At 35.9% G+C, this 16,807-nt stretch overlaps 1 long non-coding RNA gene across 1 annotated transcript; it reads right to left on the reverse strand.

The window, feature by feature from the left end:
• Positions 1–7,977: 7,977 nt before the first annotated feature.
• Positions 7,978–9,642, reverse strand: LOC121212728 (uncharacterized). The gene is made up of 2 exons (XR_005908092.1): positions 9,061–9,642; positions 7,978–8,423 (listed from the first exon to the last, which is right to left on the reverse strand). It is a non-coding gene; the product is annotated as an uncharacterized lncRNA (long non-coding RNA).
• Between the last annotated feature and the right edge of the window lie 7,165 nt (positions 9,643–16,807).

The raw sequence follows: 16,807 nt of genomic DNA on the forward strand, positions 1-16,807 counted from the left end.
CAGAAGCCCATATAGTGGGAATTGGAAGCCGCTATACCCCGAGTCCGTATCCAAACCAACCCCGACCTCGAAATTATCCACCTCCGAATTTCTATTATCCTCCTCAAACCCCTTACTACCAAACACCGCCTCCTTACTCTTCTTACCCCATTTACGCCACAAGTAACCCGAGACCAACCGCCACATTCCCATAAAATACAATACCAGCCCAAGGCCAATCCAAAAATGAGCAGAAGCCAGCAAAACCCAATTCCGAGAGACCACAATTTACCCCTAATCTTGTGTCATATGGGGAACTGTACCCAAAACTTTTGGAGAAGCAATTGATATCCCTGCATTATATGGCACCCTTGAGGCCCCCATACTCGAAATGGTACGACCCAAACGCTAGTTGCGTGTACCACACCGGGAACCAGGGACACTCTACGGAAAACTGCATTGCCTTCAAAATGAGAGTTCAAGGACTCATTGATGCGGGTATTCTGCGATTTGATGGTACTGGCGGTACAACCGGGAACCCATTCCCTAACCATACTGAAGGAAATATGAGCACAGTGAGGAAAGAAGATGAATGGAAAGTCAGAAGATGTGTTTAAGAAATAAGAACGCCTCTGCAGAAAATCTGGGAGGTACTGGTTAAGAAGGGATTGTTCTGTCGCCCCGACGACAATCTCAAAAAAGAATGTCAGGTTTTTTGTGATTTTCATGGAATTGTAGGGCACGACATTCAATCATGTGAGGAATTTAAAAGGTTACTGCAAGACCGGATAGATAATAAGGAGATTGAGATCATTAATAAAGGAGAGGCCAATGAGAGAGAAGTATGTGCTTCTGACAATCAATCGTCAGGTTTTTCGTATAGCGCCGATCGACCATTCGTAATTTATTACGATGCAAGGAAGGAACCGGTGAAACCAAAAATGATAATTGAAGTACCATCTCATTTCCCCTACAAGGATAATAAAGCAGTACCATGGAAATACGACGTCAATATCGTCACACCTGAAGACGAAAAATCCAAAGCTGTAACTGGAAACGTTGGAGAAGTAGGTCATTTCACTCGCAGTGGGAGATGTTACTCGAAAGAAGTCAAACTAGTGAAGAAGAATAGTTATTTGAAACAAAAAGGAAAGGCACCAATGTATGAGGCTGAAACTAAGCACGAAACTCCGCACGAACAACAAAAAAACTAAAGAGCCGGTGGATGAGGAAGAAGCATGGGAATTCTTAAAGTTTATCAAACATAGTGAGTATAACGTGGTGGAACAATTGAGCAAGCAGCCAGCACGAGTCTCGATATTGTCTCTACTATTAAATTCAGAACCCCACCGGAACGCCTTGTTAAAGGTGTTGAATCAAGCTTACGTGGCAAACAATATATCCGTTGAGAAGCTTGACAGATGGGTGAATAATTTAAACGCGATAATTTTATTTCTTTTAGTGATGATGAAATACCGCCCAATGGTAGAGGTTCTGTGAAAGCATTACATATCACAACCCGTTGCAAAGGTTACATAATACCGAACGTGCTTATCGATAATGGATCGGCACTCAACGTCATGTCTTTGGCCACACTTTCCAGGATTCCGATGGATTTGTCCTACCTAAAGCCTTGCCATTCCACAGTAAGGGCATTCGATGGAACAAGACAAGAGGTCATGGGAAAAATCGAGATCCCTCTAGAAGTGGGTCCCTACATATACAATGTCGAGTTCCAAGTCATGGACATTACACCATCATATAACTGCCTTTTGGGAAGACCCTGGATCCATTCTGCCGGAGCGATCCCATCATCCCTCCATCAAAAGGTAAAATTTATCATGGATGGCTATTTGGTCACTGTTGAGGGAGAAGAAGACATTGTAGCATCTATTTCCACCGACACACCATACATTGAAGTAAGTAAAGATGCTATAGAATGCTCCTTCCGATCCCTTGAGTTTGTGAATGCCACATTTGTTGCTGAGGGAAACAAAATTCCCGAGCCAAAACTGTCGAGAAATACCAGGATGGGTATCAAGTTGACTATAGAAGGGGAGCTCGAGAGAGAAGAGGTTTAGAGAGATATCTGCAAGGAATAGTTAGGGCTCTAAGGCCAGTACACCACAAGGCCCGATAGGGTTTAGGTTTCCAGCCAGACATGCGTCAAAAAAGAAGGCAGTGGAAGAAAGATCAGAAAAGAAGGATCGCGAGAACCTTAGGCCGAGAACCAGAATGGGAGCCTATGGAATTCCCTCTTTTGTCAAAAACATTTACGTCTGCGGGAATGATATACCCGGGGTAGGATAATACACAAGGCACAATGTTAATGATCGAAAAGGGTTTTCAGAATATCAGTATAAATGTCATTGACAAAGGAGCTAACGCAAGTAAAGACGTCCCAAGGATACGCCCTTGTCCCCTGGGTTTCAGGTTAAACAATTAGACTGCCGAGTACCTTCTTGTAGTTTATAAGTCTTCAAAGTAATACTCAAACATGAACCCTCTATTGTGTCCTAGGATATAATAGAATTCTTTTGTAAGAGCTTGCATTCGCTCTTTGTCATTTAAATGAATATTAATGAATATGCATTTTGTCACGATCTTTTGCATTATCAGTAATTTCATAATCATTTTCTCATTTCATAGCTAATCCTTACATTTGCCTCATGCCATGCCATAACATTTCGTATGTTGGTTCCAATACTTGGATGCCCCTCTATAGTTTCCTTTTCCATTCAACTTTCAGGTGCTCAGATGTCAACAGCATGAACAAACCCGTTACGAGTCCTAAAATCGATTTTGAGAAGGCTATTTGTTTAGGAGAATTCGAAGCCGAAGAAAATGCTGAAGACTATGTCTCGTCTCCTGACTTGCTAAGAATGGTAGAACAAGAGGATAAACAGATTTTGCCTCATCAAGAATCTGTTGAAACAATAAACTTGGGAACTGAAGAAAGGAAGCAAGAAGTGAAGATTGGGACTTCTATTTCAAGGGGCACCAGGTATAATTTGATTGCTTTACTCCGCGAGTACAAAGATGTATTCGCATGGTCATACCAGGACATGCCTGGATTGGATGAAGAGATAGTGGTCCACAAACTCCCATTAAAACCGGAATGCAAACCCATTCAGCAAAAGCTAAGACGGATGAGACTTGAGATGCTGTTAAAGATAAAAGAAGAGGTCAAAAAGCAATTCGATGCGGGTTTCTTACAAGCTTTCAAATACCCAGAATGGGTGGCTAACATAGTCCCGGTACCAAAGAAAGACAGTAAAGTACGAATGTGCGTGGATTATCGTGACCTAAATCGAGCAAGTCCTAAAGATAATTTTCCCTTACCACACATTGATACGTTGGAGGATAACACAGCAAAACATTCATTGTTTTCTTTCATGGACGGATTCTCGGGGTATAATCAGATCAAGATGGCCCCTGAGGATATGGAGAAAACTACCTTCGTAACAATATGGGGACTGCTACAAGGTGATGCCATTTGGGTTAAAGAATGCTGGGGCAACATATCAGAGGGCTATGTTGACGTTATTCCATGACATGATGCATAAAGAAATAGAGGTCTACGTCGATGATATGATTGCTAAATCCTGAGAGGAAGAAGAGCATGTAGTGAACCTGAAGAAATTGTTTGACAGACTGAGAAAGTTTCAGCTAAAGCTCAATCTGGCCAAATGTACGTTTGGGGCTACCTCGGGAAAATTGCTTGGCTACCTCGAGGTTTATCCAGATAAAATAAAATCCATTCAAGAGTTACCACCTCCGTGCACGCAAAAGGAAGTCAGAGGATTTTTAGGGAGGTTAAACTACATCGCCTGATTCATCGCTCAACTTACCAACCAATGCGACCTAATCTTTCGGCTTCTTCGAAAACATAACCCGGGAGAATGGGATGAGGAATGCCAGGTGGCCTTTGATAAGATAAAATAATATTTGTCTAGTCCTCTAGTGCTAGTACCGCCAACTCCGGGAAAACCATTAATTTTGTATCTGACAGTGTTCGAAAATTCAATGGGTTGCGTACTGGGGCAGCATGACGAGTCAGGAAAGAAAGAAATGGCGATCTACTACCTCAGCAAAAAGTTCACTGAATACGAGGTAAAGTATTCGTCTATTGAAAAATACTGTTGTGCTCTGGTTTGGGTAGCTCGGAGACTTAGGCAATATATGTATCATACAACATGGTTAATTTCAAAGCTGGACCCAATAAAGTACATGATGGAATCACCTGCACTCTCAGGAAGAATGGCACGATAGCAGATTTTACTGTTAGAGTATGACATCGTCTATGTGAGCCAAAAGTCGATAAAAGGAAGTGCAATAGCTGACTTCTCAGCAACTCGAACAATGGAGGATTACGAGCCATTGAGATTTAATTTCCCAGATGAAGACTTGATGTGCATTACAGAAAAAGAATGGGAGTCACCAAAAGAAAAGTCATGAAAGATGAGCTTTGATGGTGCATCGAACGCATTGGGGCATGGGGTTGGAGCAGTCTTAGTATAGCCAAAAGGGAACCATTACCCACTCACGGCTAGGCTAAACTTCTTCTGTACTAATAACATAGCGGAATATGGGCATGTATCATGGGACTTCGTGCAGCTATTGAACGAAACGTCAAAACTTTAGAGGTATACAGAGACTCAGCCTTGGTGATTTACCAAATCCGTGGAGATTGGGAAGTGAGAGACTCGAAACTGGTTAAATACAGAGATCTAGTGGCGGAGTTAATTAAAGAATTCAAAGAAATAACTTTTAATTACCTCCCACGAAAAGAAAACCAATTGGATGATGCCCTGGCCACTTTGGCTTCAATGTTCAAAGCAAACAGAGAAATAGAAATAATGTCTCTTCAAATGAGCATGTATGAAGTCCCTGTACATTGTTTCAGCATTGAAAAAGAGCCAGATGGATAGCCATGGTTCCATGATGTCTTAGAATATATCAAGAATCAAAAGTATCCCGAACAAGCAAACGAGAATGACAAAAGAACAATCAGAAGAATGGCAGCGGGATTTATTCTTGATGGGGACATCCTGTACAAAAGAGGAAAAGATCAGGTGCTCTTGAGATGCGTAGATGCTGTTGAAGCCAGAAAAATACTTAAAGATGTCCATGAGGGAATTTGCGGGACACATGCCAATGGTTTTACTATGGCCAGGAAGATTATGAGACTCGGATATTATTGGCTGAAGATGGAAAGCGACTGCATTAATTTCGCACGAAAATGCCACAAATGTCAAATTTATGGTGATAAAATTCATGTAGCCCCTTTGCCCCTTCACGTCATGACTTCTCCGTGGTCTTTTTCTATGGGGGCATGGTTGTTATAGGGCCAATTTCCCCAAAAGCTTCTAATGGACACCGATTCATTTTTGTGGTTATTGATTACTTCATAAAATGGATAGAAGCCGCATCGTTTGCCAATGTGACGAAGACTGCAGTTTGCAGGTTTTTGAAAAGGGAAATCATTTGTCGATATGGTTTGCCTAAAAGAATCATTTCAGATAACACCTTGAATTTGAACAACAAGATGATGAAAGAAGTGTGTGAGCAATTCCAAATAAAGCATCATAACTCCTCGTCCTATCGCCCAAAGATGAACGGAGCTCTTGAAGCGGCCAACAAGAATATTAAGAAGATTATTGGGAAAATGACCGAGACATATAAAGACTGGCACGAGAAGCTGCCATTTGCTTTGTATGCATATCGCACATCTGTACAAACATCTACGGGGGTAACTCCTTTCTCTCTGGTCTATGGAATGGAAGTTGTGCTACCTATCGAAGTAGAGACCCCCTCTCTACGAGTTTTAATAGAGTCGAAATTAGAGGAAGCAGAATGGGTTCGAGCTCGATATGACTAGTTAAACCTCATCGAAGAAAAACGTCTAAAGGGAATTTGTCATGGACAGATGTACCAGAAGAGAATAATCGCAGCTCATGATAAGAAGGTATGACCAAGAGAATTCCACGAAAGAGAACTCGTGCTGAGAAAGATTCTCCCAATACAAAGAGACCTGCGAGGAAAATGGGCACCGAATTGGGAAGGACCATACATCGTAAAGAAGGCATTCTCGGGCGGAGCTTTGATTCTCACCGAGATGGATGGGAAGGAGTTACCGAATCCAGTGAACTCAGATGCTGTAAAGAAATATTATTCTTGAAAAAGGAAACCAAGATGAAAACCCGAAAATAGCATCTTAAAAAAAAAGAAAAAAAGGGATCAAGGTGAAAACTCGAAAAGAGCGTCTTGATTAAACACAAAAGATTAGGATGAAAACCCAAAAGGGCATTCTAATAAAGCAAACCCGGGCTTAAAGAACAAGGCGTTTTGAACGGTGGGTCAAATAGTGAGACTACAGTATTTGAAGCATTTCTAAAAGCTCGAAATCTTCTACGCAAGAAGCCATACTCGAAAAGATTCTTGATTGGGGAAAGTGGAAGAGTTCATGCATTGAATATCTAGAGCATTTGTATTCGTTGAATGCAATCTCTTTTCTCTTTATAACACTCTTTTACTATCATTGGTTAACTTTCTTTGTTTGCTACATTTGAAATGAATAAATGTGAGGTATCCTTTTGTCCCTACCTGACCATTTTCATGCATCTCATTATGTGGTTCATTTACATGATAAATAGTGAAACGACATACTCTAAACAAAAGAGATGTTAAGCATTACCTGGATAAGAACTCGATAAATACAAGAGTCTCAAAGTAAGGACAAAGTTCAACTAGGGGCAAAAGAGTGATATCTGAGAAACACAGATTATTCGTGAAGCTTGAGGATGGGTACGGGTACTGAAGAGAAAGTCAAGAGTCGAAGCAATGACTGCGGATAATCAAAAATCGTGACGAAAAAGGGATATATGACAAACATGCCTAAAGCTCATAGCATAATCATATAGGCATAAAGGCATTTAAGGCAAACATGTGCATATCATGATAGCATCATGAATGACATATACAGGTACTCCAGCGGAGCAAAAGGATGCAATGTTAGTTATACTGAATCAAGGAAAAGACACTTGAGCTCTACCAGATGACATCTGTTGGTATGTGGATGTTTCATTTCTGTTTTCAAAAAAATCAACTCATATTGCGAAAGGTGAGTTGAGCCTTGGCTCACGTGTTGAGTCACTTTCAATTTCTATTTTTATGTCTGTTTTCTAAATCAACTCATATTGCGAGAGGTGAGATTTTCAATTATTGTTTGTCAAAAAAATCAACTCATATTGTGAGAGGTGAGTTGAGCCTCGGGGCACGCTGAGGTATTTTCAATTACTGTTTGTCAAAAATCAACTCATACTGCAAGAGGTGAGTTGAGCCTCAGGACATGCTGAGGTATTTTCGATTTTTGTTTTTTCAATTTATGCTTTTCAAAATCAACTCATATTGCGAGAGGTGAGTTGAGCCTCAGGACACGCTGAAATATTTTCAATTTTTGTTTTTCAATGTATATTTTTCAAAAAAATCAACTCATATTGCGAGAAGTGAGTTGAGCCTTGGCTCACGTGCTGAGCTATTTTCAATTTCTGTTTTTTTCAATTTATATTTTTCAAAAAATCAACTCATATTGCGAGAGGTAATTTGAGCCTCAGGTCACATGCCGAGTTATTTTCAAAATCTGTTTTGCAAATTTTCTTTTCAAAAATCAACTCATTGCGAGAAGTGAGTTGAGCCTTGGCTCGCGTGCTGAGCTATTTTCAATTTCTGTTTTAATGTCTGTTTTTAAAGAGTCAATTCATATTGCGATAAATGAGTTGAGCTCAGGATCACATGCCGAGTAAAGAATAAAGATTGGAGCTGATGGAAGACACCAGATTTGGTCTCCTTGAAATGGCAATAGGAGCAAGTCAAAGTTGCAAGCTTTGACTCCCTGAAGTTGCAGTAGAGCTGATCGAGGATATCAGATCTTGCCTTTCTAAAGTTGCAGAAGGGAAGACCACAAGCCTTATCTTACTAAAGCGATAAAAGAGCAGATTGAAGCTGTAGATCTTATCCTCCTGAAGATACAGCAGAAGAGCAAGATCACAATGAATTTTATATCCCTGAAGATACCAGTAGATTGAAGCCACAAGTCATAACTCTGAAGTCGCGAGGGATTGAGCCAAAACTACAAGATGCGATGGACTGGAAACTACCTAAACAAGAGGAGTACCAAGGAAGTCAAGACTCGAAGAGACTGGGCAAAATTGGCCTTTCTTTGTGTCTTTGCCCTATTCCCATTACACGACAATAAGCAAAGAGGGGCAGCTGTTGTAGGCCAATTTTGGCCCAAATACAACCAATTACTCAAACCCCTTAAAACTCAATAATAAAAAATAGCAAAGAAAAAAAGAACCCTGGCCACCCCGTGATGTTTGCCACCCCACGCCTCTGCAGCACCATTCCCAGGCATCACACACTCCCACCAACTCCTCCATACCCTGCAAAATGAAATAAACACCAAGACAGAAGCTGACAACACAAGAGCAGTAGCAAGACGCTTAAAATATCATTTTGAAATGGCTATAAGAGGGGGATCTGATTGTAAAAATGGGGGGGGATTTTAGAGAAGGATCGATTGTATTTTAGGGGGAAAAACCGATTGTAAATAAGTTTTTTTTTTGTTTTCGAATACAAAAGAAGAGGGATTGTATTACACAGATTATTAATCAAAAGGAGAAGAAAAAAGGGAATAAAAAAAAAACACAAAAGGTGGAATTTTTACTCTCTGTTCATTCATTTTCTTCATCTCTTTATTTTATGTTTGTTCTCAAAATCGTTTTTCTAAAAACAAGAAGAAAGGAAGGAGAATCAAATATAAAAAAAATATTAAATTTTTTTTTCAAAAGATGATTTTTTTTCTTTTATCAGAAATCTCTGCTATTAGTCTCTTTTATTTTCTTTTCATAAATACAAACAAAATACATTAAAAAAATCAATAGAAAGCACACAAGAGAATACTGGAAAGGTAATTATTCTTGTAATCTATTTTTGTTTTTTTTCTCTTCATTTCTTTCTCCTCTTTTCAGTCAGATTTAATACAAATACGAAGTATAAGAGAGGAAGGAGGGGTCTTACCCGAGTCATGCTCGTGCCGTCGGCGACCATGGTGCCTGGGATCTTGATGGAGGCGGCGTCTGACGGAAATAGGAAGAGAGATGAGAGAGCATTTGAAAGTTTTTTTAAGTTTTTTAAAAGATGCAGATGTGAAAATGGTGTTTAAAACAAAAAGTGATTTTAATAGCAGAATAAAACAGCACCGTTTGGTGCTGGACCCATGCCTTTTGGCTTAAAATGGGGAATTGGCGCAATCGGTCCCTCTCCTTCGCTTTGCATTCAATTTGATCTTTCCCTATGTTCTTTATTTTTTTTATTTTTCCCCTAAAATTGGCGCATCTGTTCACTTCAGTCTGGGCTGAAATGTTCCGTTTTGGGGGTTTGGTATGTTTGTTTTTTTAATCCTTGTTGGTTTTCGCGCATGGCATTTTAATCCTCCTTGTGGTTTGATAGATTTTATTTGCTTGTAAATTATCCCCTTGATTTCATTTTTACTTCAATTGAATCATTTCATTATTTTTATTGTTATTCCATTTTAAATTGTTGCAAGTATTCGTAGTTTTCTTTGGAAAATTTGTTTAATAAATGTTCTTTGGAATTATTTTTCTTTCTTGATTCCATCAGTTGTTGTATATATATTCATTCGTTTATGCTTTTATATTGCATATTGATGTAGTGCATCACATTAGAATTAATGGTTTTATATTTTTGTATTGTTTAGATTATTCTGATAGCTAATGTAAATGCCTTTATATGTTATTTTATGTACATGTATGCCTAATTCTTTTTTGTTTGATTTTATTCCATGAGTATAATTTTTATTGGGTTAGTATACGCCATTTAAATTGTGTTGTATATTACTAAATTTAAATTTCCTTTCATATAGTACATATTATAAGTTTTGTTTGTATGTTATTATTTTATATATTATTTCTTTTTTTCCATATTTCAAACTGTTACATTGGCTACCTATCATAAAATCTTTTCTAAATTAATTTTAATTTGTTGCATGTATCATGGTTTCAAAGTTCTTATTTGATTTAGCATCATTGATTTCAAGCATGTTTATCATCGTTTTAAAATTTGTTGCATTTTGTTTGTGTTAATTGGTTCTATATCCCTTGGAAAATCGTTTCTTCGGTACATAGGTTCTTGAATGTCAATGTAAACATTTGCATAATGTATGACGTGAGTTTATTACTGTTGTGCATGTTGTATTTTTTATGTTTATTTATTTTCATATATTGTCACTCATTTGTATAATTGAAATTTTTTTGAGTATCACACCGCAACTGAAATTTTCAATTTATCAATAAAAAAATTCCAATTTATTTTCAAATCAAATTGATGCGTTTTGAGCCGACTTTATAAAACCAAAGCAATGTTTGGCATTTGGAAATTTTGGAAATCGTGCCCTAACGTGTTGGGCTTCGATTTTCTGCTTGCCCAAATTAGTCAGATATTCCTTTAAAATTTCATTCATGTTTTCTAAATTTCAAAGTAAGGAAATGTTATGCATTTTGAGATATCGAGAAATTGTGCCCTAACTTACGGGGTTTCGATTTTCTCATTATTTCTAAATAGCTAAATATCCTTTTCGAGTTCTAAAACACACGAAACTCTCATTTAAATTAAAAGACGACCTTGTGCTCGGGAATTCATGGTATTGTGTCCTAACTTACGGGATGTGATACTCCGATATCTCGAGATAAGGAAATCTTTAAACAAATTGTTTTGAGTTAATTCAAGAATTTTAAAATCGATATTAATAGAAAAGGATCATATTTTAACTTCGTTCCTGATTTTTAATTTTCGACATTAAGACACTAACTAATCAATTCGGTACCAATTTTTGGGCGTGTCGGGGGTGCTAATCCTTCCTCGCACGTAACTGACTCCCGAACTTGTTCTCTTGAATTTCGTAGACCAAAATGCCATTTTAGTTTTGTTAAAACAAAGGTGATCCGATCACACCAAATAAAGATCGGTGGCGACTCCCGTTTTAATTTTCACTTTCAAAACCAAAGTCGATCCCCCTTTTCAAAAAAATGGTTTCGACACATATGGTCATGAATTGAAAATGAATGTTATATTTATTCTCGACTCTTGTAAACATTATACGAAAGCTATCCAGGTATAGTTGACATGTCATAGATTATAAAACTCTTTAAATATGTGTTAATGTGGGCTGTTATATGCACTTGCCAATATAGTATCATTGCGCTTTGCGAATTTGGTGTGCTGGCTGGCTAAGTCATGCTTTGAACGCACTGGAGTATTATTATCGTTATATCGTATAGTTACGAGGTTCAGATGGATACTCTTGTATTTGACATATTTTTCCCACAAATGTTACTTGGGCTAATTAGTTCTTTATGGTGTCGAATGTGTAATGGTTAATTTATATGTTACCTTGTCGTATTAAAGTGATATTATGATTTTTATGCTTGGTCTTTTTTTATTGTGGTTCATTTTATTGAATAGCTTTTAGAATTAAATGTTGCTATTATAATGCTTGAGTTCTTGTAATTTAGTTTACTTATATGATATTTTTCCAGATTTTGGTAGAATACCACTGAACTGTAAAAAGCTTATGTTTGAGTTTTTGTTCCATGCGTAGGTTATTTATGGTTTACATGTTTGTGATCGAGCATTGTCATCAAGGAGTCTTCGTAATCCTTATTTTGTGAAAATTTTTTACACTTACATTAGCCAAGGCATGTTCTTAGGATTTGTTACTTGGTCGAATTGGGTGTTTTGATCTTTATTTTGGAACTTATTTGATTATTTCAATTTCTTGTTAAATGATTTATTATTTGTGTCATAAAGTTTTAAAATTTACGTGTTAATTGGTAATGACTGAACAATTGATTGAGTGAATTGCTTCGACGATCGTTGTGTTGCTTCGGATTTGATCCAACTTTCTGATCGGGATTAGGATGTTACATTTAGTCAGTCAATACACAAAATAAACCAAAAGAAAGATAGAAATACAAGAAAACAAAAAGAAAGATTTTCAAGGTAACAAATATTTTTTTCTTTTCAAAGAGTGCATGCATATACAATAAATGATATGCGCTCAGATGAATGTGGCTTCATCGGACCAGTGGTCCTCAGCCACGAGGATGCTATGAATGCCCAAATGTACTAAAGAATAAAAAAGGGGAAAGGTTTTTTGTTTCTATCTTTTTCTTCTTTCCATTTTCCTTTTTTCTTCAAAATAAAGAGGTGGGAAGGTTCTGATTAAGTGGTATAATCAAACTTAAGCCTTAACCACGAGGAAACCCTAAATCCCCAGTCGATCTAAACAAAAAACTAAAAAAAAAGGTTCTTTTTTCTTATTAAAAATGAATAAAAAAGGAAAAGAAAAAGAAAAGCTTTAAAAATGATATCTTTTATCGGTCACCATATATGGTGCTTTATTGCCGAAGACTAATGAGCTTTTCAGTTCACTAGGGGCAAAGCTAGCCAACAAAAAAAGAGAGAGTAAAGAGAAAATCAAAGAAGGATTTATTTTGAAAAAATTAAAAAATATGAAAAGAATTAGGTTTAAATAGTGGGGGAAATGGGAAATTTGCTACACAGTCCCCTTGTGTTTTCATTTTATTTTTAAGGCCTTCTACTTTTTAAATTACAACAAAGATCCTTTCACGTTTTTATTTTAATTTTTAAGGATCTTCGCCTTCTAAAATTGCATCATTGGTCCCTGCACATTTTTATATATTCAAAATTTGAAATTCTGGCTTGGAAAATTACCAATTAAGTCCTTTTACTTTCACTTATTTTAAAAAAAATTGAAATTTAAATGTTATTCAAATAAATTTTATTTTATTTCTCTTTTAATTTAATTTTTATTTTATTTTTAGTTTATTATGATGTATTTATTTTTATTATGTGAGTGTCTTCAATTATTTTTATTCTGTAATTTTATTTAATCCATTTTCTTTCCTTATATGAGATTATTTTTATTGCTTCTTTTATGATTTTTTTGTGTTTATTCTTTATTGAGTAGTTCTTTATGAATTTCTTTTGATTACTTTACTATTTTTTATTATTTTTTAGAATACTTTGATGGACTGTTAATAATTATATTTTTTTAGAATTTAGGTTTTTATATGTATTCAACTTGTTTTAGAATTTGAGTTTTTAATATAATTTAGATTTAATTGGAGTTTGGTATTAACTTTGGATCTTATTTAGATTTATTATTTTGAGATTTTAGATTTTAGATCTTTTAGGTTCAGTTAGATTTCAAATTTAGATTTTCGAGTTTAGATTTTTTTTATTTTATTTTTTAGCTTTGGAATTTTGGAATTTTAAGTTTTAATAGATTCAATTAAAATTTAGTCTTGAATTGAATTTATTTTAATTTTGGCCCTAGGATTTAGATTTATGTTTTAATAGATTTTATTAGATTTTAGTTCAAAATTTAGGTTATGGATCAGATTTATTTTATTTTTAGCCCTATGATTTATATTTTGGGCTTTAATATATTCAATTAGATTTTAGTTTAGAATTTAGGTTATAAATATTCGTTGGATTTTTTTTTTAGAATTTAAATGTTAGTTGGTTGTTGCATAGTCTTAATGTTGTTTTGAGCTATAGTTTGAGTTTCTTCCTTTCAATTTCCTCTTCCCCCTCAACCTTAGTTTCAAGCGATTTCACTTAGCTTATGGAAAGAATAAATAGGAAGGGGATTAATTCAAGGCCCCCTCTATAGTTACTCTTGGCTGGTACCAGGCTCAACCGCCTCATGTTTCTATAGTTGGTAATTTTATTGTTTGCTTGCTCATCGCACTTGAAGTGGATGACTCTCATTTTCAAGTTTTTTTGTTGAAGCATATTCGCCAAGATTTAAGTTATATCTTTGCTTAAATAACGTGTCTTATTGATCTAGTCTAAGTTTTTTTTTTTGGTTTCTCATTGATTAAGCTGTCAGTTTGAATTGTGCATGAGAACATAGGGTTTTGGGACCAAGGTGGATTTGCAATGCTTCTTCATCTCCTTGAGGAAGATTACCTCATTATTCCACTGATAAGATCTTTGGGTCCACCATTCCTATGTACCTTTTTAGCTATAGTTGGTTGTCGTAGAGTCTTAATATTTTTCTTTTGTTGTTTTGGTCTAAGGTATGGTTGTTTCTTAGGTTTATAATATGTGTTAGAATTAAGTGACCCGAATCCTTATTTAAATAAAATACAGTGATAAAATAAAATAAAAGAAGAATCCATATAGAGTTACACTTCTTTTATTTTATTTTAGAATAAAGTTTTTTAAACCTTTTTAAATTCTATCTATTTGATGTTGATTAGAATAAGATGCTTCAGTCTTACTAGAATATGGCTTCACAAGCCTATAAATAGGCATAGTCTATTCCTCTTGTAATAATTCGAATTCGACATAGTGTATTTTCTTCTCCTCTTCCCGTGGTTTTTTCCTGAAAGGGTTTTCACGTAAAAATTTGTGTTCTTTATTTTATTTTAATTTCACAAATTGGTATCAGAGCTTCCAGGTTGTTCATCTCGATCACGGTAATGACGTCTTTGAAGTATAAAATTTCGCTGTTGGATCGCAACACTAGATTTGCATTGTGGCAGATTAAGATGGAAGTAGTTCTTGCGTAGATGGGTCTGGAGGATGCCTTGCTAGGGATAGATAAGATGCCTTCGACATTAACAGATGAAGAGAAGAAGCGTAAGGTTAACACAATTACATCTGCATTTGTCCAACGAAATTTTACAGGATGTGATGAAAGAGAAGACCGCCGCTGCATTATAGAAAAGGCTAGAACAAATATGTATGTCGAAAACTCTAATAAGCAAATTACATATGAAGTAGCGTCTTTATGCTCATCGTTTGGAGGAAGGTGCGTGTGATATCCCGAATTAGGGCCTAAACGGAATAGTGGTTTTGAAACCACAATTTTGGAGTAGAAAAAATTATTCCGATTAATTTTTATAATTTATTGAGTGATTAGATGCATGTGTTAGAATATCGATAGAAAATTTCATGAATTGCATGTCTAATTTGCCTATTAGGACTTAATTGCAAAAGTTGATAAATATGAGTTTTAGATGTTGAAGGATTTAATTGAAGAGCATAATTGAAGTAGAGGTCCTTAAATGGTAATTATACCATTAGGTTTTCATGGACAAAAGTGGACATACATAGGTGGAAATAACCAAAGTTTTTAATGAAGGGTATTTTAGTCATTTGGTAATTAAAAGATTAAAAAAAGAAAAAAGATGGCAAAATATGTCCATCTTCTTCATTATGACGAAATTTCAAGGGTTCTCCATAGCTAGGGTTTGTTTCAAGCTTCCAAGCTCCATAGTAAGTGATTCCAAGCCCCGTTTTTAATGTTCTTTACGTTTTTGGAGTCCCGGTAACTTGATTTAGCTTATTCTAGCAATAATTTAACCTAGGGTTTATATTTGGAAAAATACCCATAGGTGAAATGTGTTTTGATGTTTTATGGTAGAATATGAAGCTTTAAATTGTGTTAAACAACTTTTGCTAAATGATTTTACGTGAAAACAAGTAAAATGACATAATCGGTAAAAATACCTAATGTTTATAACTACATGTTAAAGTGAGAATTTGATGTTGCCATAGAAGGGAAAAATGATCAGCATGTTATAAAACATAATAATTTTGGAAAAAAAATTAACTTTTAAGCATAGGTCGACTTAATCCGGATTGGTTCATTTCGTGACTAACAGCGCAAAAGTGTAAATATGCAAAAGTTTAAAGGCAAAATCGTAATTTTTCCAAAGTTAAAATTAAGGACTATTTTGATAAATGTGAGTATTAAATCAGCTAAATATGTTATTTTAGACCAAGAAAGACGTGGAATCGACCTTGATCGGGAAAAGGAAAAGATTGTTTCTTTATTTTGTACCAAGGTAAGTTCAGGTGTAAATGTAGTAACATAATTGTCATTTTATGTAATTTTATGTTATTTATATGATATGATGATTAATATCATGAAATATTATGCTTTGTGGTTATTATTGAGTAATATGCAAATTATGTGTGCTACTTGTTAAATATGAATTGTTACCGAGTATCGATTTCGATATTCCGTGGAAGACGGCAAAGATGTGTGATCAAGGAAAAAGCCCATTTGAACCTTGGGAATAGATTAGAATACAAGTGACATGTCACTAAGATATTTGAGTTCCGAGCTCGTTGAGTTGAGTCCGAGTTCGTGAGATGTAACTAGGCATCCGAACTCGTTGAGTTGAGTTTGAGTTCACTTATGGATGCAAATGCCCGAGCTCGTTGAGTTGAGTCCGAGTTCACTTATGGGCGGGTTACATGGTAGCTTGGCTATATAATTTTCGTAGGCTATTGAGTTTGTCTAGCTACGGGTATGGCACTTATGCGCATGAAATCCGTGTATTCGAATCATATTCCGATGTGTTCAACGGGTAAATCTTAAGTGGATAGGTGAGTACCTAAAATGAAGGTGACATGTTGGTAAGTGTGGTCACTACAGCAAAACAGGTTTTTAGCGGCGTTTTTAGCGGCGTTTGAATGAAAAACGCCACTAAAGAACGAGCATTAGCGGCGCTTTTCAAAAACGCCGCTAAAGATTGAGTATTAGCGGCGCTTTTTTAAAAACGCCGCTATATGTACACTTTTAGCGGCACTTTTTAGAAAGCGCTGCAAAAAAATTAACACAACGTCGTTTTGTGTTGAGCCTTTGGTGGCTTTAGCGGCGCTTTCTAAAAACGTCGCTAAAGATCGAGTATTAGTGGCGCTT

The sequence above is a fragment of the Gossypium hirsutum genome, chromosome A13 (assembly GCF_007990345.1).
Source record: "Gossypium hirsutum isolate 1008001.06 chromosome A13, Gossypium_hirsutum_v2.1, whole genome shotgun sequence".
Lineage (NCBI taxonomy): Eukaryota > Viridiplantae > Streptophyta > Magnoliopsida > Malvales > Malvaceae > Gossypium > Gossypium hirsutum.